Raw genomic sequence first — 25,325 nt, forward strand, 5'->3', positions numbered from 1 at the left:
GGTGACTTAATTCATGATTTCTTCGTTGCACTAACACTTTCGTGTTGAAAGGTTTGCAGATACCGCCAACTCTCTGCTTCCCACTTCTGTCACCTGTTCTCCTGAATAGTGTGCCGGCTTAACCTTCGAGTTCGTCAAAGTGCTATCCGGACTCTGCACAGCCTTCACGTCTCTCCTCTCCTTCCAGTTCTTCACAGTATGTTCTCAAGGAGTCTCGCCTCGAACATTTTACGAGCCTCTTATATTCACGCAGTGAGTTGGTGAAGTTGAACCCGTCTTCATTCTTATTGCCTTTATAAGCACGACTCAGAAGTCTTCTGGTTGATTCTGAGTTTCTGTAGTTCTTGATTCCATTAGGAATTCGTTCTTCCTATTTGCCTCGGGTAATAGGGCAATCCTCTTTAAGGCGCTCTGAAAGTGTAATTCAGGGTTCCTAATTGACTTTCTATCCCCAATGGAGTTCCTTATTTGCCTAGGGAGCTAAACTTGATTTCTAAGAAGTTCATTGAATTTCGTCAATTTCATTTTCCTAGAATTCTACCCTTGTATTGTATCGTCAGACTAGCTTTCTAAGTAATAGTGATCTGACAGTGAGACTTAGTCTAACAGCCACCAGTCTCTAATTGAGACCGCACGAATGTAGGGGCACACCTCATGTTCGCACTCATTAAATCTTCTCTAGGTTTGCACTCCTCCAAATATTATATTGCATCATAAATTGTTAAGAGTTCAAGACCACCTGTTTCTCCATACGCTGTCAGATCCCTTAGCTCTTGCGTCGGCGGAGGACACACAAAATCATTGGATAAGTACGTTAGTCTGGTAGATGATCGCAACAATTTCTAATGCTTTCTATTTACTCCTTTGTGGAGAAAAAAGCATCAACCGCACCTCACCTACGTCTGCATTCCTTCTCCACTGTTCTGTGGAAAGTGCCATTGGGACAATCCACTCGTCAGTTAACTTGGGAGATTGGATTCCATTGCATGGTGTAGCCACCAATACAATTGTCGCCCCTCCCTAATGTGTGACCTATCCATTGCCACTTTTGTCGGTGATGCGTTGAAGACAGGCTGGACCTTTGAGTGACCGCGGGGGTTACTTTCCGTGTGCTATTCCCATATATTCCATAACACAGCAAAAACAGTAGCACAGAACAATCTCTACTTAATCTTGGTGTTGAAATAGATACACTTCCAGATTTTAGACAAAGGAGCGAAAGCGGATCTAACGCTATTAATGCGTCGCGCAACAACAGTTTGTTGCCAGCGTTGGCAGAATCCACGCTTCCTAGATATATTAACGCAAATAGGGAGAGCACGATGACACGTCAGACTGAGAATCTTGAGGTTTACCTGCAATTTAACTCTGCTTGCTTCTCTTTCCAAATCCAGACACATTTGGTTAAGGTTCATGACCCGATGGGACAACAAATAGATGTCATCAGCGAAGTCAAGAACAAGGTCCTGGGGAAAGAATTGTCTCTGCGTGGTTACCTCTAATAATTGCGACATCAGTGCGCAGGATCTCGATCTTGTGGATCTTTCATAGTAAAGGATCCGGATACCGGTTGTTGCGCTGTTGATAATGTTGATGAAAAAATCTCCCTCTCCCTCCCCTTCTCCTGGAAGTGAGTGTTTAATTTTTATGGTTCCCAACTCATAAGGTCTGATGAATTTTTCGTGCCGGAAAATGAACAAGTATTTTGCAAGTCAGTAAACCGCAACTCTGAAGAGCATTAGCGACTATGGCCAGGTTACTTTTCTTTACTGGGCTAGGGAGATAGCCTGTTGGATGGCTGCAAGCTCGGCTGTTATAGTAGAGACTTCATTTAGAATAAAGCGTCTATTAAGGTTGAGATCGAGGGATGAGGTACATAAGGTTTGATTGTCACGGTGAGCGGCGTCTATCGCAGCAAGAGCAACAGCAACAACATCTTCTCATCTGATTTGAGAGTTGTAGTGCTCGCTTGCCTTACCTATATCTCTCCTGGAGCTGTTGAGGTCGAGATTCTATAATTTGGTATTTGCAGTCTTGGGAAGGAGTTCGGTGGCTTGTTGACTCTCAGCATGTTAAAAGGTTTTGGGAGCTTTTATAGATTTTTGAAAGTTCATTAGCCGCATCTGGTTCATTTGCCAAGGCAAATTCCACATGGTGACGGGCTGCTCTTGTGAGACCTAGTTGAGGAGTCGCTATGGAATTCAGCTTGGATTCGATATGCTTAGGGGCGAGCAGGGTAGAAGTAGCTGCGTAGTCAATTATTGGTCTCATGACCCTTCTGTAGGTCCTTAAGCTTTGTGTTAGGTGGGAAACCTCTAGCATGACAGCTTTGTGGACTTTGCAAGAAACCTCATCTGCGTGCTCCTTGGAGCGACTGAACTATTATACTTCTAACTCGACCCAGAAATTTGATGGATCTCACGAGCAGATGTTGTTAATCCGAAGATTGAAACGTCCAATGTGTGAGTTTTTGAAGTAGATAGTCTTCGATTTTTAGAGATTGAGCCTCACCCATTTGTTTGCAAATTTGTGAGCCTGGGCCCTGTCGCTAACACCAAAAAATCATCGGTGTATCCAAAAATATTAATGTCGTTGCGAAAAGAGTGAGAGTATATGTTAAAAGAACAGCCTTAAGGAATGCCACTGTACATTTTGGTAACTTCTTCGCCTAGGATCAATTTACTGCGGAACAGGAATCTGGTTATAAAGATCGATATGTCAGTGGATACTCTTGCACGTACCGACGAAAGTATAAGAGTATTGAACAAAGTTTTGAATGATTTTGGCATCAATAAGGGCTGGAGGGTTTTGGTACTGTCCCAGACGACAACTCGTCTGTTTTCTTCGTGCGCCGACTTTAATTTAGAAGTGATTGGTGTTGGAATTCGAAGCGAGATCTTGAAGAGTATTGTCCCAGAGCTTCGCCTTCTCGTCGTTTACGACATCTAACTATTCAATTTGGGGTTTCTGACAAAGGTTTTGGAACTCAACCCCGAATATGATGACATTGGCTTATTACTAATAAAGTTGTAAAGGTCTAGGAGAGCTAGACGGTAGGTGTCTGTAGGATGGTGAGGAGGAAGATACATTGAAGATTAGCGTTAAGTTTTAAGAGTTTGAGCGATTTTAATATCAAAAAGCCCTTTGATATTTTAATTTGCGAAAGTGAATATTTGGGTGTGTGCTTTATTTTGAAGGTCTCTTGCAAGGCAAGGGTGTCATATTGATTTGTTGCAAAAGCTTTGCATATTGCACTGTAAAATTTTAATCATTTAACTTTCTGGTAGTTGAGAGGTAAATACACATAGGAGGGGTTGTCATTTGGAATTATTCCGTTCAGGGCTTTTTGATGGACTGGGCAGTTAGCACTTTCATTAGGACGATCAGTTTACCTAGGAGTAGCATGAAATGGCCCACTTTGGCAAAGGACGAGTGTTCAAAAGCGGGACACGTTGGGTCTTGAGGCGGCTTCTATTCTCGATCGAGCTATATGACCTTTTGCAAGTTATCAATCTATTAATTAATGAAATTTTGTCCACGGGAAGTTTGCGAGTGGATGACGTGGGAAACTTTTCTTCAAGAGACTCCTCAGAATTTAGATTTATAAAAATTTGGGGCGTCTCTCTTCTGCAATTTGAAGAAGTTTTTGATGTTCTTGTCATTTTACGCACGAGTGATCGTTTGTACTGTAAAATTTTTTTGCATAATACACAGAAGGTTTGAGTGTATTTTCTCAGATCCTCATTTGGGGGCATTTGGAGTGAGTCAGTCTACACAATTTTTGACTTGGCCTGGCACATTGGGTGCACTGACGAGGCCGAGCAGCATAGATGTCCACCTTTAAGACACAATGGTTGAAGACGATTTCAGAAGGCACCATGGAAAGTAACTTTCATGGGCCACGTGGGCATTCTTCAGGGCTCCTGTGATTCAGCCTGCGCATGCGTGTGGCATAGACAATTTTGATTGGGGAGGATGCCTTTCTAACGATGCCGGGAGAACGGAATGCCTTTGATGATGCCAAAGCGGTAGAGTATGGTTTTCGGGATGAAAGATCTTAGTCGTTTTGTTGAAATCTCTGGCAACGTCATTAAATTGTTGGTGTCCTGAGTCATGGTAAAAATGAAGTAGACACGTCCAAACTCGTTACGCTCAACTTTACAGATGCCGACGAGCTTAAGGACCTCGGCTGTGTCCATAAACTCTACCGGTGGAAGGGAGACGATCTTGTCATCTTTTTTTGTTTTGCCGCTCGACTAAAACATGGTATGATGCCCTGGAAAAGGATGGATCATACAGAGTCGATCCTAGCTAGGGAGGTGAGTTATTGAGGACCTTTTTGAAAGGGCAGAATAGCAAACGTTTGGAACGAAAAAGATAGATTCACCTGTTTGAAGGGGGCAGGGCTCATGAGCTTATGAATTCGCCGTGGTGACTAGCTGGGATTTGGACAGAATCGACTGAAGAGTGGACGAAGAAAGATTTATCGGATTAACATTTTTTCTTAACACTCGCATCCACCAGGATTCCAGCTTATCGAGAAAGAGACCGACGGCTGCCAAACGGTCAGGGCTCAAGTAAAGGGCAAACATTTGCATTGGGCACCGTTGGAATAATGTTTCTTCTTAAAATACCATTTTCGGCCTACATATATATGTTGTACGCAAAAGGATATTAAATTGTTGTAATAATGAAATTTGTATAGAGCTAGTAACTATTTCACAAAGTAGAACTTGTTTGTTTATTATATCTTTTTTAATTTATTTGATTTAACTACTCTTACCAATAATATCCTCCCTATCATTAGTTTTTGATTGACCGATGCTTACCTGAAACGGATAAAAATAAAACAGAATTAGATACAGAAATCTTAGGCCCAAATTGAATATTAAACTATTTAAAGTGCGGAGCTTCATTTTAAGGTGGTCACGAACTAGAATATACTGGACTTGGTATACTACCACAGAAATCTTTAATATCGTTCCTACAAAATTGCTTGTTAGCAGCTGAATAAACAAGATACTTTTTAAAAATACATTACGTGAGGAATTTTGAATAAATGTTGTTAACCATGCGGTTTTTGGGACTTGTAGGGGGTGGGGGCGTTGAGAAAATTGTGGAGCTGTGGAATGGTGTGGTGAAAGATTTACATTGCGGATACTATCATGTGGGAATTCCGCGAAAATGTCTCAGGAATATCACGCATGAAAAACAAACCAATTCCAACACCAGGACCCGTGGTTCGAGGAAATTTTAAGAGCTTTCGAGAGAGTTCTTCAGGAACATCATTAACAGGGCGGACTTTATATGGTAGAGGTTTATCGAGAGATAGACGGTAGGCTTTGAAATGGTAATGTTTCAGAAATTTTCTTGGAATTCGATAAGTAAAAATAACTTTCTGGATTGCAAATTAAATTGCTGAAAAGCGCCACTGCATTTTCCTGATGTAGAGTAATATGTTCTGATATTCTTGTTTTGTTCAAAGGTGAAGTACTTAAGATAATTTTAATGTGAGAACCATCGTTTTTCAATTAACGGGACGCTGTTATGAACAGTAATATGGGAATATGGGTGTTTTTGCCGAACACTAATGAAAACATGTTTCTGAGGCTGTTAATGCGAGAGTCGAAATAGAAACATGCTCCACTTTAATAAGCTGACAATAGAATGGAATTGGGTACATTACCGTAAGTATAAGAATAAAATAAAAGGATATAATTTTCCCGCACCAACTAGAGATCTCGAATGAATAGATACGGATCTTCAACTACTTCCGATATATGCTTGTTTAAGTCCCTGAGTAAAGCCTAAATTCTCCATTTTGGCTGTATCCTCTAACGCTGGGCTGCGTTTGTCGGGCTTTATAGGAAAATTCTGTCGTGATCGGTGCAAACCCAAATCAATTGCGGATATCCTCACTTCGGATGTGATCAAAACGTGTCACGCCACTAACCCAGCACAACATCTTTGTCACGATAATCGCAAGGCGCCGTTCATTGTCTTTTATAGTTGACCAACACCCAGAACCATAGAGAGTGACAGGACGGATGACATTGCAATAAATTTTAGAATTGAGACATTTGTTGATGTGTTGATCACAAAGAACATCAATTATATAACGCCACTTCATCCAGGTTGCGTTAATGCATGGAGCAATTTCATAACGCAGTTCTCTTTTGGCTGATAGTATTAACGCGAGATATTTAAATCGTTCAGTTCTGGGCAGGTTACTGCCGCTGACAGTGATTGTGCCTATTACATGGGGATCGGTCGTAAAAAATTCAGTTTTATTCATCTGAGACTGTATTCCATGAGGCGATCATTTCATTTTTGGACAAGTTGCTATTAGGCGCTAGCAAAACATCACCTGCATAAAGCAGTGTATAGGGCGCTGGACGTTGAATGTCCTCCTACAATATTTTCTTCCATTAGTTATAAGCGACTTATTAAACAATAGTTTTCGATGGTGTCAAAATTTGTGTTGTGATTTGCACTCAAGCTTGAAAATTATCACTCACAACTCCGACGCCCGAGTCGGTTGGGTTTTTTTGGTTCGATTAGAATTTTTTTTCTTCAATTTTGGCTTAATTGCTTTATGGGTTTTGTCTTTTTTTCTCATATTGCCTGATCTGATATTGCCTGTAAATAAGTCCGATGCATTTGAGTGTTATAATGGAATTCAGTTAACCTCTGATTTGTAATATGAAAGTGATTCTTACGTTTCCCTCCCGACTCTACAAATCGCTTATTTTATTTAGGTTTCACAAGTCTGATTCACAATTCTTCAAATTAATTTCAGATCTTTGCAAACTAACTTTAGAGCCTTCCAAGTCGATTTCATAATCTTCTATTTCAAATTCAGATTTTAAATTTAAAATGGAAAATTCTGCATATGGATGGCGCCTGGTGAAGAACCGTGGTGAAATCGTCCTTCCATCCCTTGAGTTGCTTATCATCGTGACTGAGGAGTCGGCCATTAACGCCACCCGAAGAACCATTGGAAGATTTGCAACCACGTGCAAATTCCTTCTTGATGCGGTATCTGGTTCTGAAATCAATTCTATCCGTTGTAGCTTTTGCTTCCCAGACTACTACAATACAAATTCCCTTTTGTCACATTATGCGCACTACGCTGAACTTTCTAGGATTCCTTTCTCGCCATCGTTCGACCCGCTTCCATGATTTCAGATCTTGTGACGCCTCTTCAGAACGTGCCCGACGATCTACGTATTTCAGCCAAACGAGCATCACATGGTGATCCCTTTTGCGGCCGATGTTAGTGTCTGTCTTATATGAACATCCAGGAGAAGCCGATTCGGAAGTAGTCGATTTGATTGCTTGTAGGATGTCGGTCAGTTAAAACCTAACTGACATTATGGCTCTCAGCAATGACGAGGCGGTGGAAGTTGCAGAAATCCGAAAGCTTCCCATCATTACCATCATTACCAAGACCGTGCTTCCCCATCACATGTCCGAGTAAGGTGTTATCAAAGCTATTCTTGGCATTCAGATTGTCACCTTTAAATAATCTCCTCTGAACTGCATGTAATTACTAGTAGAAAGCATTCTTCTTCACTGTACAATTGTGATGCTCCTTAACCTGGACAGGAATCTAGTAGTCAGAAGTCTGGCAGAAAGCAGCTCTCAGGTCAAAAGAGTGCCGCCTTGCGGTAGCTGTCAGCAACAATTCGACATCAGATTCGAGTCATTTGGTTTTCCAGAGTACAAAAGCGCAGTCCCGTAAGAGGGAGAAGAATGCTCTTTAGCTTATATTGCTGAAATTCTCTGGGGACCAGAAACTAATCATTAATGGTTTTCGATAGGCAAAGGTCGTAACCGTGAGATCAGTGCTTATCATTTCAGTATGAGTTTGCTTGGAGATTTGGAAGTAGAGGGAGTGAAACCTTTAATTTTGTGTGGAAAAAATATCAGGAAGGAATAAATTAAGGGTTGAGGAAAAGACCCGTATTCTGATTTTGGAAGACTCGACATGACAGAAGAGTTGCGCCTGCTCGGTTATGCAGATGATATTGTGGCACTTGTTGCCGGACGCATTGTCGAACATGTGCAAAACATGCTTGGCATATTGATGCGACGAGTAAGAGGTTTGATGACTGCCCATGATTTCAGCCTTCCGCTGAAGTAGTCGTCTTGACCAAAAGCAGAACTCGGACGCTGCGTCCCATATCGATCGGCGAGGCGATAATCGAGTCAAAACGAACGGCCAAATACCTTGAAGTGACGTGCTTTTTTGAAGCATCAGCGGACAGAGCTGCAGTCGAATTCTGTCTTAAATCGACTTATGACGAATATTGGCGATCCTACACCTTCCACTCTACGGCGCGGAGGTATGGGATGATGTCCTTGGCAAGGATGGAGACGCGGAGACGCGGAGACTTGCGAGTGACGGCTTCCCATTGGAAAATGGATTATTTCCTAATACAACTTCTAAGTGGGAACGGAGGTTTCCAGTCTTACCTGCACAAAATTGGGAAGGCCGTGGACGACGGCAATCACGCCTTTTTCTGTTGTGGAAGATGAAATGGGACTCACCTGCAGTTTTAAGCAGACAATGTTATCACAGAGATGTTTAGAACGCAGGCCGATGGAGTTGTGTTCCGCATTACGTTAGGGTTCTTCTTGTTGCGAAGAAAATTGAGCTCGGTTGGTGCAGGGACCGGATGGCAAGGGGTTCCGTGACCTAAAACTGCCCTTTCTCTTCTCCCCTTCAGTTGGTGAAAGAAATTCCCTGATTTGAGGGCTCCCGAAGCCAGGAGCGCGGGAGGGCTAGCCCGAAATAATGTGTGAAACAGTATCAGGTTAGTTCTCTGATCATCGTACTGTATGTGAAGTCATACATAGCAAGCATTAATTCAGATTTATTTTCCTTTCACTGTTAGACGTTCGCAGAATTTCATTCGAGGAGATTTTGAAGGCTTTGAAAAGTTGCCTGAGATAGCTACAAGAGTAATTGTCAGGCAGCGAAGTCACACAAAGAGGTCCTGTCGTAGGGCGGCCGCAGGATATCGTTACCCGGCGAATTTTTAGGTGTAGCGATTCTTGTGATGATGGTTGTTGAGAATATGAGAATTATTAATTCTTCTTTGTTTCATAGACTTTCGCCTGCCAGCAGAAATCTAGATGCGCGAACTCTTGCAACTTTACCCTTCTGAGTAGATTTGACAGTGCATGGCCTAACGTCAAATGCTGGCTCTGGGTCGTTAATAAAAATATTGGTTTAATTTTCTGGGAAGTGCAGTTCAAGGCATTACAAAAAATAGGTTTTGTTTTTATTATAGGACATCATCATCATCAACGGCGCAACAACCGGTATCCGGTCTAGGCCTGCCTTAATAAGGAACTCCAGACATCCCGGTTTTGCGCTGAGGTCCACCAATTCGATATCCCTAAAAGCTGTCTGGCGTCCTGACCTACGCCATCGCTCTATCTTAAGCATGGTCTGCCTCGTCTTCTTTTTCTATTATAGATATTGCCCTTATAGACTTTCTGGCTGGGATCATCCTCATCCATACGGATTAAGTGACCCACCCACCGTAACCTATTGAGCCGGATTTTATCCACAACCGGACGGTCATGGTATCGCTCATAGATTTCGTCATTGTGTAGGCTACGGAATCGTCCATCCTCATGTAGGGGGCCAAAAATTCTTCGGAGGATTCTTCTCTCGAACGCGGCCAAGAGTTCGCAATTTTTCTTGCTAAGAACCCAAGTTTCCGAGGAATACATGAGGACTGGCAAGATCATAGTCTTTTACAGTAAGAGCTTTGACCCTATGATGAGACGTTTCGAGCGGAACAGTCTTTGTAAGCTGAAATAGGCTCTGTTGGCTGACAACAACCGTGCGCGGATTTCATCATCGTAGCTGTTATCGGTTGTGATTTTCGACCCTAGATAGGAAAAATTATCAACGGTCTCAAAGTTATATTCTCCTATCCTTATTCTTCTTCGTGTTTGACCAGTGCGGTTTGATGTTGTTGGTTGATTCGTCTTCGGTGCTCACGTTGCCACCATATATTTTGTCTTGCCTTCATTGATCTGCAGCCCAAGATCTCGCGCCGCAAGCTCGATCTGGATGAAGGCAGTTTGTACGTCTCCGGTGGCTCTTCCCATGATGTCGATATCGTCAGCATAGGCCAGTAATTGGGTGGACTTGAAGAGGATCGTACCTCTTGTATTTACCTCAGCATCACGGATCAGTTTCTCGAAGGCCAGATTAAAGAGGACGCATGATAGGGCATCCCCTTGTCGTAGACCGTTGTTGATGTCGAATGGTCTTGAGAGTGATCCTGCTGCTTTTATCTGGCCTCGCACATTGGTCAGGGTCAGCCTAGGCAGTCTTATTAATTTCGTCGGGATTCCGAATTCTCTCATGGCCGTGTATAGGTATCATAGGCGGCTTTAAAGTCGATGAACAGATGGTGCAACTATTGTCCATATTCCAACAGTCTTTCCATCGCTTGCCGCCCAGAGAAAATCTGATCTGTTGCTGATTTGCCTAGAGTGAAGCCTCTTTGGTATGGGCCAATGATGTTCTGGGCGTATGGGGCTATCCAGCCTAGCAAGATAGCGGAGAATATCTTATAGATGGTACTCAGCAACGTGATACCATTTTAATTGCTGCACTGTGTGATATTTCCCTTTTTATGTATGAGAAAGATAATGCCTCTTTGCCAATCGTCAGGCATTGACTCGCTGTCCCAAACCTTGAGCACAAGTTGATGAGCCGCTTGGTGTAACTGGTCGCCTCTATATTTAACCAATTCGGCTGTAATTCCATCGGCTCCTGGCGTCTTATGATTTTTTAGCCGATGAATTGCACGGACTGTTTCTCCTAAACTTGGTGGTGGCAATATTTGTCCGTCGTCTTCAGTTGGCGGGACCTCCAACTCGCCGATGTTCTGGTTGATCAGTAGCTCACCAAAGTACTCAACCCATCGCTCTAATATGCCCATTCTGTCGGAAATCAGATTTCCCTCTTTGTCTCGGCAGGATGAGCATCGAGGTGTATAAGGCTTCATCCTGTTGACTTGTTGGTAAAACTTCCGCGCCTGGTGCGGTTGCTCCCTGTACTTTTCTAGTTCACAGACTTGTTGAATTATAGGACATAATGCCTTTATTTTTAATTAATTAATTCAGAGTTTATGCCGTTGAAGTTCGCCTGTTATTTGGACACAGAGCAATCTGGAGAACAGACCGATTAACGTATCTCTCACAGCTGAACGGTAACACTCACTTCAATCTGACTCCATCTCCAAAGAGCTAATATTAACTCCACGCTAATCTGAATCTAAAATTACGACCAACGAACAGTAAAAAAGGTCAAGTCGCATGCAAACCAGTTAGATCAGACATTTTCAAACGAAAGCAATATCATCACAGATTTGACACACATCTCACAATCAATCGTTTGAAGCTCTCGAGATCATGTGGAATTTCGATTGCAATTGCGACGTATCAATTTCAAAAGCCACCATCATCAGCACGAACGAGACAAGACCCCGAAACAAGTCGTTCGCACTTCCCGTCACTGATGATGTCTCTCCACTTGGTTCCATCTTTGCCTCCATGAGACCGCGGAATGATCAGGTGAACTTATCGCACACGTCATCGGCATCATCAACATCGCGAACGGAACTCTGTTATTAAAGTGGGAGGCGTTTTTTCAGGTTTTCTGGTCTTGTTTTCAGCGCGAAATAGAACAAACAGAAATTCTACGGAAAACCAACCGACATTGCCCAGATAAGCTTTAGCGATTTCACGGACGATAATGTCATATTTCGTATACAATGCACTGTACGATCGCTTACACTTCCAGGAAATGAGCTTTTATTAATAAAATCTTTTATTTGGGCTTTGATAACTGGGCTCTAATTGGGGAAGGAATTTTGCGATATTTTGTTGGGGTTTGAAGCGTTTTGTTTCGTACCGCCAGCAATGTACATTGCGGGGATTTATGGTTGCTTTTTAGACGGGGATAATTAAAATTCTGACTAAAGATATTGATCGAGATCTAGGTGGGCTTTTTGGTATCAAATTTAAGTTAAAAGGAAATGTTCTTTCGGGAATGAAGGTGCGGCAAAATTGATAAGTTTCTTGGAATTGTCTTCATATTCAATCGGTTTTATTTACGATGTTTTTCCTGTCCTTATCAGAGTGAAAGTAAATATTTGTATCTTTGTTGGAAGAGGAAATTATTGATTTATTACATTATTCATTGGCGCGTGGTTTTGTAATCTTGTTCATTTTCCGCTCAATATTTGCGCCTTACTTGCCAATCATTTTCTTGCCGATAAGGATTTCGGTACTTTTATGCGTTTCGATGATTTTTAAATTCGATGAATTTTCTTTAGCCGTAGAAGCAGGAAAAGGAGTAGTAGCTATCTCTCTCGACAGAAAGTAATTTGGTAAAGGTGGAATTTTTAACCCAATCTCCGGAGGAGGTGGAGATTTTAGTGGTGGGAGGGGGTCTCCCTTCCCAACTTCGATGAAAACTGGTGGTGGTCACTTCTATTTAAAAAGTTCTGATCCTTCAATGTGGTTTATTTTTTACATTAATCACAATAAAGTTTCAATTTTCAACCCTGTTCCGTGAGGAGTGACGATGCTCCACCTTTCTAATTCCGTTGAAGAATTGCGGCGGTTACTCCCCCTTAAAAAGTCATGGCGCTTCAACTCCTTGCGGGATTTTTCGAGATGCCCGCATTCTTCATCTACTGTTCTGCGACAAGCGCTCTTGGGGCGACCGACTTGTCGGTTATCCTGGGAGAGTGGGTTCCACGTAGCCAGCAATGAATTGTCGTCCCTCCTAAATGTGTGACCTATTCATTAACACTTCCGTCTCCTGATCATACCGTTCCCCCCTAACTGGCGTGTGCGCCAAATAATAATTTCGTTGTTTCAAATAGTATCAGGCCAACGGATCCCGATGACACGTCGCACACAAGCGTTCACAAAGGATTTGAACTTCAAAGTAACAGGGCGGCAGAGTTCCTTTCCATGTGTTAGTCCCATATAGCAACACAGAAATAAAGCAATCAAGGCAGATCTCGCACTGTTAATGCGTCAAGCGACATCCAGTTTAGTGGCACCGTCGGAGAAACCACGCTTTCTAGATATACACATTGATTAACGCCTTTGATTCTTTATCCATTAATGCAGATAGGAAGAGTGTGAAGATTTGTCAGACTGGGAACCTTGGTTTTGTTGGTGTTTATCTTCGATCCGACTCGACTTACCAAGGTGCATGACCTAGTGAGAAAGCCAATAGATGTCATCAGTGTAATCGATGTGTTTGAGGAGAGGTGTCATTTCTAAGAGGTTAGATATTGTCTTCTATTTGTAGTTAAGTCTAAAAATTGATAGACCAGTAGCTTACTCCAAACTACAATTTTATTTTATTATGTATATATATATTTCGGGAGCAACTTACTCCCTTATCAGTACAAAGCTAGCTTTAGTAGTTTGGAGTAAGCTACTGGTCTATCAATTTTTAGAGATGTCATTATTCATTTATCTCATCTACGTCCTTTGGACAAGGCAGCATGAAAAACGTCACCGATAACAAGAAATAATATCGATGACAAGATGCAACCCTCCGCTTTGGACCTCAAATTTTCCTGAGATTATCACGCTGTCAAAAGTCTTTCCGAAACCGATGAAGAGCAAATGAAGAGAAGATCTAAACTCCACACACGGTTCCAAAATGATCCACAGGGTGTTAATTTGGTCAATGTAGGAGGTTCCAGCGAGACAAAAAGCCTGCTCTTTGTCGAACAAGCTTTCGAGTTGTTCTTTGATGCGTTCTAAAAATTACTTTAGCTGCTATTACTTTTGAAACAGCAGTAATCACGCAGATACCCCTCCAATTTTCGCTATCAAGACGGGTGCCCTTTTTTGGAATCCTAACGATCACCTCCTTCTTCCACTCCCCTGGAAAGATATGCGTTTTCAACGATTTCCGCATGAGTGGAAATAGCAAACTTGCGGAAATTGCAGGTGCGGGGAAACCGTAGAGGCCAGCAGCTTTATTTCGTTTGGGTGCGTTGATAGCTGAGATGATTTCTCAACTGTTTGGAACAGCAGTCCGTATCTACATGTTACGGTGACTAGCCGTTTCATGCACAAGAGGGGGAACTTTGCCGGATGAGATATGGTTAAGCGTAGCATTTCTTCCATCTCTTCCGCTGTTCGTCATCGTGGATGAGGAGTCCACCGTTAATGTCGCTCACACGACCTCCAAATGGTTTGCAACCACTTCCAAGTTCCTCCATGATGCGGTAGATACCTCCGAAATCATTGCGATCTGTGGCAGCTTCCACTTCCTTGACAAGTGTAACAACAAATTCCCTTTTGTCATGGCGCATGCTCCGCTGAACTTTCCAAAAATTCGTACAATGTCGAAGCTCTAGCGGCCATACTCGCCATCGTTCGCAAAGTTTAACAGAACTTTTAATACCTTCCAATAAAATAGCATTTTTGATGGCGGTCCATTATTGATGGATATTGTTAGGCAGGTGCTTAAGGTATCTACCGTTTGATCAGCAAGCTGGATCATATAAGCGGTCGTTGTTGAACTTGGGGAGTCATAGCTCTCAAACCCTGCGATAAGTGACGGCTCTGACATGCAAGCGAAGGTAAGGGATCATCAGATGGCTGGTGGGCAGTGCAGAAGCGAATTGAATAGTCTGGGCGGCACGCTCAAAGTCACCCTCGTCTGGATTCCCGGCCATAGAGTGGAGTGGACGGGATGATGGATTGGCCACGCGGTGCTCTGCTCTTGGCAGTCCTTGGGCGGGAACAGTATGTGTCTCGCCGGCGACTGTCAAGGGTCGAATCTACTCGCACTATTTAGCAGCCACCACCTGTGCCAAATCAAGGAGTATTTGGCCTGTCTATAGTAAAACCCGATGGTAAGACCTCCTGTTCCAGACACGTATACACGCATACAAGATTACGGCGCACGGGGCACTGGGTCGTAGGAGACCACACCCCAGTCTCGGCATACAGTAAAATTCGCATTGCCGAAGCTGCGAAGAAGGGGGAAGAAGCCTCAGGCTCTTCCTTGAGGATTGCCCAGATCTAGCTAGAGTCAGGCTATGGACACCAGGTAAACCATTTTTTGGGGACCTTACAGATATTTCTAGCTAGATGTTGGAAGAGCTGCTTTCCTTCGTGCATGCTACGGGCTGGCTCCGAAGATCTAAGCCGACTGGACTCCGTCTCCTTGCTCTCATAACAGCAGTCACGGTCTTAAGAGTTTGCGGCACCAAAACGGCGCACCACAACGCTAATGTTACTCCTCGGAGCGACCACTGATACCTAAGCACCTACCCATGGCAATCGGAAGAGGAGTGCTCTCCATAGCCCCATCATCCAACTTTGCTTAGGACCAGAATATCCAGCTTATATCGTTGGAATTGCCCCTTCAGTCGAAGAAAGAGAGTATTCTGAACCGAGGTGTGTGCACACATTCCAGTAACCAATCCAAAGGTCGTCGCTGTGAGGTCAATCCTAATCCGAGACGTTTTTAATGTTTCACGCAGTAGTAAAGATGCTGCCGGGTCTTCTGCATTGGTAACTGCCGTAGCAGTAAGAGTACCACTGTTCTGGCGGCGAAACCCGCAGGCTTGGTTCCTTCAAATGCAGAAACAGTTTGCCTTGGAGAGCATTCTGGCAAATGAAAGCACTCACAGCCAATATGACCACTCTGGCAGACATGGGAAATGCTATGCATTCGACATCCACCTCACAGAATGGGCGGGTAGTCGACATGTGTTTATACCATCGCAAATATGGAGAAAAAGCTATTAAATGTACCAGGTCATGTACGTATACCGCGCGACGAAAACAAAAAGCTAGATTCGCCGACGTGTCGCGCTCAAAGCGCAACAATAGGCGACCCCTAATAGCTTACGCCCAACTTCGCTGACGATATTTTTTAGTGCATGCGGTGACGGGGGTTTCTGTAATACTTAAAATTAGCAGCAGAAAACTCCACGCTCATAAAAACCTTTTTTTAGGGGAGGGAATTTTAGCTCTAGCACGCAAGCTATTAGTAGGCCCATTGTACAAGCCACTTTAGAGAAACACAAACATCCATGACTACAGATTCGAACCCCGTTCACGACGCCGATATTGTGGAACTAATATTCCAACCATCTTGGCCATCGCATCGTCATAAATACTTACTGCTTCAGGCAAGTAGACCCGAGTCTTGGTTTGCGTAGGACTTTTTCATGGTGTTTCATTTTAGTGGACATCAGTATCCCCATATTGGGCGCAGGTTTTCTGGGTGACTATGAGCTGGAGGTGGACATGCAACATAGGGCGCTGATCGACTCCACAGCTCGTTCATTATTTTTGAGGACGTTGTCGATCCATATATTCGCGCAACATTCCGCAACATTTCTACCGAATGTAGTATCTGTCAGCTTGTTAAGCATGATGTTCAGCATCACATCAATACTACTGCCTCTCTAATCTTCTCGAAGGAGCGTTTGAACAACTTCTTAAGTAGGGTAGATGTAGTCCTTCCAACCGCTGGTGGTCATCTCTACTTCATCTGGTCCCCACGCCTAATGACGACCTTGTGGAGATTACAGACGCCTGAATGCTCAGACAATTCCGGACCGGTACCTCAACCCTCTTATTCAAGACTGCGCATTGCATCGCAAACGGCTGTGTTTTCTCAATCTTAGATTTGGCCAAAGCATACCACCATATCACTGTCCCAAATATATTCCCAAGATAGAAATTCGTACACCTTTCGAGCTCTTCGAGTTCAGACGAATGACTTTTGGCTTATGCAATGTGTCCGGGTAGCTGCGCAGTTAGAGCATAAGGTTGTCGTACGGAAGCTTACGGTTCTAATCTGACGTCGGATACCTGTCGACTCAGCTGTGAATGCATACTTAACTTAAATTAGGGTAATAATCTCGGGCGAGCGCAATGCTGACCACATTTCCTCCTACAGGCTATCCTGTACCGTTACGGTTTTAAATGAAGTGTTCTAACACATTTCCTGATCCAATTGGATTGTTGCACCAACGATCATTATTATTGTAAAGCGGCGCAAACCTTCCAGAGAACCCTCTACTCAGTACTAAGAAAAATTGACTTCTTTCATCTACTTGAACGATGTCAGGGTCGTCCTCCATCGAGGCCGCGCGGTTGGCATATCTCGAGTGGAATTTTCAACGCATCCTTGACCATGTCCTAGTTTTCAAGTTTGAAAATGCAAATACCTCCAACCGTAGGTGAAATTTCTAAACTATTCCGTCACCCGACCTAGATAAGGTAAAAGCGATTTCGACCTTTCCGCTGCCTAAGACGGCAAGAGACCTTAAAAGGTTTTTGGGAATGGTAAACTACTACCGTCCATTCCTGCCCAAAGCCGCCCAACACCAGTCCCTCCCTAAATCCCTTCCTGTCTGCGCGTAAAATCATGGAATCCCGCAAGGTAATGTGATCTCCAGACGTCAGTCAGGCGTTTGGAACCATCAAGCAGTAGCTAGTAGAGGCTACACTTTTGGCATTTCCTCAACAGCAGCGTTTGTAGATGCCTTAGACATCCCAGTAGACGCTGCTCTTCTCAAAAAGGTGAACCAAAATTGGCAGCCATTGAGTTTCTTCTCGAAGCAGTTGAATTTCACTCAACGGAATCACAGCGTCTACGACCGTGAGTTGTTAGCGGCGTACCTCGCAATAAAATACTTCCGGTATTGCCTTGTATTAGTGTCCGGATGGCTCAAGGGGTTAGAGTGCTGGATTGTCGTAGCAGAAGGTCGCGGTTCAAATCTCACCGGTAGTAGAGGGATTTGTTATCGTCAAATCAATGTCGATTTCCTGGTAATTGCAAAGGCGCAGAAGGACGACGCAGTGTTTCAGAGTTTCAGGACGAATTAAAAAATTATATTTAGGGTGTTTCCTATCTTCGATTTAACGTCTAGCGTATACTACGAGACCAAGGCCATATTTGCCAGTCGATTTCCGTAAGGATGTATTTCACGCCGTTCACGTTCTAGCACACGCAAGCATTTCGACAATGAATGGGTTAGTCCCCGCAAATTACTTTTGGGCGTTCATGAACAAGGACTTTAATTTTTGGGTAGGGAGCGCATCGCATGCCAGAAGTGTAAAACTATAAAACATGTGAAGAAAGAGGTAGGCGTGCTCTAGCGGTCCACCAATCTCGTCCACAAAATCCATATCGACATAATCGGCCCTTTGCAAGAGTGCGAAGGTTTCATATTCAGTCAAAATGTTCACCACCGATAAAAATGCCCATAAAATTCTCGTTCAAAGCCTAAATAAACATGTCTGGCCATTCGATTACCGGCCGCTAGAAGAGTCCAAACTGACGGACCAGAGCCTCCCATCCACAAAACTATTCAGCCGTAACTGACAGGCCAAACTGGCGGGTTAAGATAGCACAGCACGCTGAAATGCTTCAAGACGACCCCCCTTCTCGGTCGTAAGTCCTGCCACTCCAACTATTTGGCCCCTGGACATCTAATTGCGAGAACTTCGCTTCAAGTCCTGTGGTATACGGGGAGAACTTGTAACATGCCCACCGATCCTTTACTCGACACCGAATTGAGCTTTAACACCACCGGATTGTTGCAAGGACCGCACCACTTCTTTTTTGTGAGTAGCGTAGGTGAATGCGTTTACGCACAGAGTACTGGACTCCCTCAACAATATGCCGTCAGACTACCAACTAAACAACTCTGTCATTATAGAACTAACCTGGAACCGTTTGACACATTACTTCCGGCTAGCCCTCCTGCTCTCCCGACTTAGGTAGCCTTCAGTTCAGGAGATTCCTTTCACCAACGGGAGCGGAGTGGAAGAAGGGAGTTGTTAGTTCAGGGAACCCCTTGCAATCCGGTCCCTTCGACGGTCGAGTTCAATCTTTTTCGCAACAAAAAGAGCCTGTAGACAATGCGCAACATGGCTCCATCTGCCAGCACTCCTCAGCATCTCTCTGACAACGCTGTCTGGGAAGAGCTTCCCTGTGTCTGCATAAAACTGCTGGCGAAAGCCGTCCCACATTTCACGAGAGAAAAAGGTATGTTCGGCGTTCTCCACCACTTGCAGACCACACAATCAGTAGATCGTGTCTTCCCACTCTTATGCAGGTAATACTGAAAACCAACATGCTCACAAGTTGGGTAAGAAAGTAATCAATCTCACTATGTTGTCGATTCAGCGACGGATCTAAATTATTGATGAGCCGCGCAGTCCATTTACTTCTTATATAATTTTTTCAAGAGAGCTGCCAGTCGGTAAATGAGCGTTGCCGTTCATCACGGGCAATCAACTCACGAAAGCTTCCGCCCTTCCGGCTGTAGATAACTTTATGTTCCTTAGCAAGGAGAATAACGGCCAGTTCTGAGACGGTGCGATATGCAGGCGGCACTCGCAATGCTCCTCGTCTCTGCACTTAAGGAAGGCGCCTACGATGCACTACCTTGTCAAGGGCATCAGCCCACTCATTGTGCCATAGAGCAAAATGAACTACGTTGTTCTTATAAGAAGACATCTAGTGGTAGACATAGGACCTCCAATATTCGCCATTAGTTGACTCAAGGCTGAGACTCCAGCTGCAGCCCTGTCCGCTGCTGTTTTGATTGCTCGAAGAACCTCATCTTCGAGTCGGTTTTGACTTTATAGTCAACTCACTGATTGATATGGGACGCAGGGTCGGCATTCCAGTCAAAATGACTACAATGAGTAGTCAGCCATTCCCTTATCCATCACATTAATATGCCAAGTCTGCTTTGCGTCTGTTCAACAGTGCGTCCGGCAACAAGTGCCCCAATGTCGTCTGCATAACCGGCCAGGTGCGACTTTTCTGGCATGTCGAGTCTTAGCAGGTCCGGTCATAGGAGGGATGCCTGTGCTACTCCCGACATTTTCTACATACTCTTCTGGCTCTCCGGCGTCACATAGAGCAGGGATAATCAGATAATCCCTCAATCCGTAAGGGATAGATTGGCACGTGGTCTAAGTTTTCTAATGTGCCTAGTATATCTGTCCATTTTACAGCATTTCTGACATCAAGCATTATAAGGAGTAGGAGATCGACGTTGTCGTTATCAGGTTCATTGCCGAATTTACGACAGCGTCAGCTGCAACGCCGCCACCCTGCGAAGCACCCTCCAGCCAGACTCGCCTGTTTCAAGAGCTTACTTTTACTTTCGCAACGTTCCACACGCATGGTTAGCGCCGGGTTGGTCGTTCATCGACGCGACGATGCCAGAGATTGCGACGCAAAAGTGGCATCAGGGATGTTTCCTTCGGATTCCTCGTGGATTCGGTGGTTAAAACTATGAGCCCAGTTCTCGCTATCATTTCCAGGATCCGTTTCCTTCGGGAGTCTGGCTACGGCATGCCCCATTCAAAGGCCATAACACTAAAGTCACCTCCTACCAGGTAAACGCTAAAAACGTTATCCCTTAACATCGAATCCAGACAAAGCCATTCCCTCGGCCTTGGGCAAGAACACGAAGTTGAAAGCTGTCCCAAACTCAGATGACAGCAGTATCCGATAAATTGAGATGCCATAAAGCTAGGTTCCTGCTCCGGTATTGGTCGCTGATTAGCACTATATTAGCTTTTACTTCAACAGGGAACTCTGCTAGCAACTTGTGAGCAGTTGTACTCCGAGCATCATGTTAGTCGCGTCGTAGCCTTTTCTAGCCCCGCTCTAAAGATTGAATACCGCCCCGAATCCGCAGTGTGTGCGAAGCTCTTATCAGACGCGTCATGATCTTTGCAGAAAACGCAGTTTTCGCTTTCGCTGCAAATATTCGCTTGGTGACCTTCCTGATCATCTGCGGCGTGCTCCATTTATGTCGGGTCCCCTACAATTCGCTGACGTGTGTCCATAGTCCAGACACCTGTAGCACTTGGTAGGTGTTATCCGCATTCGTACACTGCATACGATCCATCCAATTTTGATTTTCCCGCTGTTAAGATGTTTCCTCGCATATTGCTCGGGGACTTCTACCGCAGCGAGTTTTTGGCCTCGAGCATTCGCAGAAGTGATACCTATTCGGGCATTGGTTATCGCTTTATTGCCTTTCCCAATTCGACCTTTTCTGTGAGGCAGTCAAGACATCGGATTTCGAGACTAGAAACGAGAGTCATTTCCTTCCTTCCTGCTAGCCCTCTTTGAGCCTTGTTCGACGAGAACTCCGCCACCCATCGTTTCCTTATAGACGACACTTCTGCTCCATTGTCTTCGGGTTTTATCTTGATTTTGGATTGAATTTCACTGCGGACTTTCGCGAATGTCTTGCCTTCCGTCGGTTTAATGAACAGAGTCTCTGCTACTGATTTTGAAGCCTCTTTGTCTTTGGACAGACGGGTCTATAGCGGCAAAGCAAGCTTTTCCTTTTGTGCTTTTTTGTATCCTTTTTTGGGGGTGGTGGTGGGCTATCTGCGATTCGGTTGGCACGTACAGTGTTCTCAGCGGGAAGCGCGGAACTGATGTCCACGTTCACCTGTAGAAGGAGATGCGATTCAGTAGTTCCTCCAGTTCCATCAGTCCGTTTTTGACGTCTTTGCTGACGTTCTTCTGGAGGAACCTTGCCGATCACGTACGTTTCACCATTGTCGCGGATTTCCTGATGAGCCTTTCTTCTTTGGCACTAGGCTAGGACGGTCGAGCGCACTTCCACTCGGTTGATGTCCGAATCTAGCTGCTCAGGACTAGTTTTTCTTCGAAACAGGGACCCTACAGGATATTGGGAGTTGGCGTTCTCATATCGTCAGTCGCGTCTCTTTGTGAGGCTTCCTCTTTATTTGGACGTCCCGGTGTCATATCGGATATTTCAGCCCTCACTACCTCTTTTGCTGGTCGCCGCGGTGAATGATGCATTTAGGTACCGCGCCCAAACGCAATCAGCTCTTCCTTCTTCTCTGATATTTCGTCCAATTTTTTAGTTTTGTTGTTTGTTCTCTATGTAAATGTCACAAGCGCATCGTGTCAATAGTCAGATACTGGTTTAGCCTCGGAGGAAAAGTCCTTACCCCAGTTCCCTGTGGCCTGACGGACGGATTAGCGCTCGCTCTGGTCAACGCGTTTTACTAACACCGATCCAATGCACACTATCGACAAAGGTCCCGAAGGGGCTGGTTCCTGATACAAGTCACAACTACCACCTTGGCAGAGCTAGGCTCACATCACTTCATCGATGTGGTCAGAGAGCTGTCGACGGCTCCGGGGACTCCCAGCTTGTCCCGACGTATACCATTTATTCGTGGTTCGTTTTTCACCAAGAGACTTTCTCAACGCTACTAGCTAGAACGCAGGCATACTACCAGTTAGCGATTCAGAACTACTTGCCCGGGGACCTCGAGAACGTCACTCCCGGTATCGTTAAAAATCGCTGACGACCCCTGATCACTTTAGTCTCGATGTCGGAGGTTTGTGTTTGGGCTAGCCGAGCTGAGGGTCTGGTTCTTCGTTGAAATCCCTAATTCATAAAAGTTAAGGGCTGGCTCTGAAGATTCGAGTCGGTTGGATGCTTTTGGGTTGGATTGGGTATCAAAACGGTGCACCACAGCGATAATTGGGCTTTTCGGAGCGACCACAATCCGTCTCCAAAACAAGAGCAAAACAAACAAGACAACATACGTTAACGCTAAATTGGGTTTTATGAGTGGGAAAAACCCTACAAAGTCAAGTAAAGAACGACCAGATAACATCCATTCTTATTCCGTGCACTTTCACTCCGCAATGTCAGCATAGCTACAGAGCTCTGATAAGAATTGAGGCTGAAAAATCGATGCGAACTGTCTGCCTGATATCTGCAATCGCACAACTATGCGACAGAAAGCCTTGTCCCCATTCACTTGTAATCGGAAAGAAAACAATTGGATTGGATGTGATGCATCCACCAACAAGCCAGCAAGTAAACTAACAGCCTCGTCCCTCATTGTGGGTGCATGCCCAGCTGCTGACAGAGGAACGAGAGGAAACTTCAGTAATGAGTAGTGGAGGATGAGGAGTGTCTGTAGGTAATCTGAACTGGGTCCAACAGGAAGATCCCGAGGAAGTTTCCCACACGAGCGGAAATTACATTAACCAGAAAGACAGTCCCTGGCAGCTCTAGGGCAGATTGGCCAGGGACAGCCGACCAGTCATCGAGCCCCTTGTTTCGCCACAGCAAAGCCTGTCACCTCTGTGTGCTCGTCGTCTTATCAGACATAAGCACGGAAAAGTTAATCAATTTTTCTTGGCAGTAATTTTTTATCGTTCGCACCGAGCCGTGCGGAGTCGCAAACAAAACAAAAGTCCGACCGTCATCACCATAAAAAACTCAAGTGATTGTGGCAGATACCGAGATGAGTCACATCAACAAGCCGCTTCATGAAATTCGCAAAAATCTACATAACAACGTCAAATGCGACCGGAATCCACCCCTTTAGTGAATGAGTGCGTGCGTGGGTGCAACGACCATGGGAAGTTGTTCTGTTCGTTCGCCCGCCAGCCTGGATGATGGCTGGCTGGCGCAACTTCCGTGTCACAGGCAAATGAGAGAGATCTGGCGGAGGCCTTGAGCGGGTGGACGGGGGTGGGTTGCGACGGTGTCGGTGGTTGTTTCGTAAATCGATCATCTTCTTCCTTTGAACAAGTGGGAGCGAACAAAGCCCAGAGGGGAGGCACCGAGCGTTGGATTGTCCAAATGGAACGGGACGAAAGCCTGTGCGATATGAGAGAAGCGAAGGAGAGAAATGTATACAGGAAAGTTTGCGGTTGACAATTGTCTGGTGGCCGGTGCCCGGGGATTCCTTACTAGGCCCATGAGCAAAATGGTTGTTAAATGTGGAAGGACGTTCCCGAGGGGCAGGGACTCGGGTGCAATTGCATTACGTAAAGTTTTTCGACCATGCACGGCCCTGAACCGCGCAGCCCTCTTGGAGCCAACCAACAGCTGCTGGCAAAACTGTAATTTATCTGAAAACTAACTGAACTCACCTCTGAATTTGGGATCCCGTTAACAATTGAAGTCCTGGCTCGAGGGTGTCTGTCACCCTTTGGAACTCATTCAGGTGATTCCCTGTATCTGGCCGCCAGCTGTCCGGGTCGGGTTCCCCTTGCACTCACTTAAATCTTTGGAGCGTGACGGGCTGCCGTCGTCGTCGACCGCCGCCTGGTCTCAATGGGATGCCAATCAAGGCCGCGACAAAGACAAACGCAACGAGAAAATGCGAACGAAGACTCACTTTTTCCGCTGGCAAGCGACGGCAAACATACAAACAAACACTTTTCTCCGCGGCTTTTCTCTTGACGATGAACAGAATTTTCACTTTTCACACGCTAGCACGGAACACTGGAAACCGCGGCCAAGAAGACAACGAGCACTTTCCCGTAAGCGGGCTATCCGGCGGTTCCGCCGAGCTGGGAGACGACAATTTCAGATTTTCCAGGTGCACTTCTTGACACAGAACCACAACGGGAACGCTGACGGTAAAGTTGTTGTGTCGACGGCAATGTTTTTGCTTTCTTTTGTGTGGAAGAGCAAGCGAGGGTCCGGTCTGGAGACGATCGGGTAAGCAACAGTCTTGAGACGAGGCTAGAATCTGGGAAGTCTTGCGTTCAAGGATGGAGTATCTGCGGTGGAGGTCACGGGAGCAGGGGTTCCCCGAAATCCACCTTGCGGAGGGCCGCCAGACGGTCGACACAAAGCGCGACTGAAACTTTTTCTCACTCGACGTTTGCACAACTCACACTCTGCCCGGAATCCTAACACTTTCGACCAAGCAACTAATTTGTCCTGGGTAATCTGGGAGCGATGCAGTCATACTGAAACTAATCGGAAATCGGTGCGGCCGCGGACCCAGCAATTCGGACAAATCGATCCGCCATTTGACGTTTCAGGCACAGTTGGAAGTTCCGAGACAACCTCAGCCGCCGTCGCTGAGTCGTTTTCACAATTACTTCGGGCAGCAGTCCCCCGCACGCTTTGCGACTATCATCATCCGAACGCCCCGAGCACTCTGCACTGTCTTTTCTGGGGTGACAATGGAAACGCAGAAATCACTGTCGGGACTGAAGCCAACCACCAAAGCGGAGAAACGGACGATTTACGGACAACTGACTCTTGCGACTGACTGAGATGTTCAGTGACGTTCGTTGACGTGTACGGGTGACAGCTTTGTTGTTGTTTTGAACAGGGCGACGGATGGCGTCGGCTAGTATCGGGGACAAACGCAGTAGTCTTAACCACTACGAAGTTAGCCAAATGTTAATTGAGTATTCAGGGTTGTGTTTCACGTTCAGACGAAACTGC

General features: G+C 45.1%; 1 protein-coding gene across 2 annotated transcripts in view; it reads right to left on the reverse strand.

Annotated features, from left to right (window-relative positions):
- Nucleotides 1-25,159, reverse strand: part of LOC119653244 — a 197,118-nt gene extending 171,959 nt beyond the window's left edge. The window contains exon 1 of one of the 2 annotated variants that reach the window (XM_038057844.1): nt 24,011-25,159. The gene's annotated coding sequence lies outside the window, so the exon portion shown is untranslated. The remainder of the gene's footprint in view (nt 1-24,010) is intronic. The other variant, XM_038057845.1, reaches the window with a different exon arrangement.
- Between the last annotated feature and the right edge of the window lie 166 nt (nt 25,160-25,325).

Source organism: Hermetia illucens, chromosome 3 (assembly GCF_905115235.1).
Source record: "Hermetia illucens chromosome 3, iHerIll2.2.curated.20191125, whole genome shotgun sequence".
NCBI classification, from domain to species: Eukaryota; Metazoa; Arthropoda; class Insecta; order Diptera; family Stratiomyidae; genus Hermetia; species Hermetia illucens.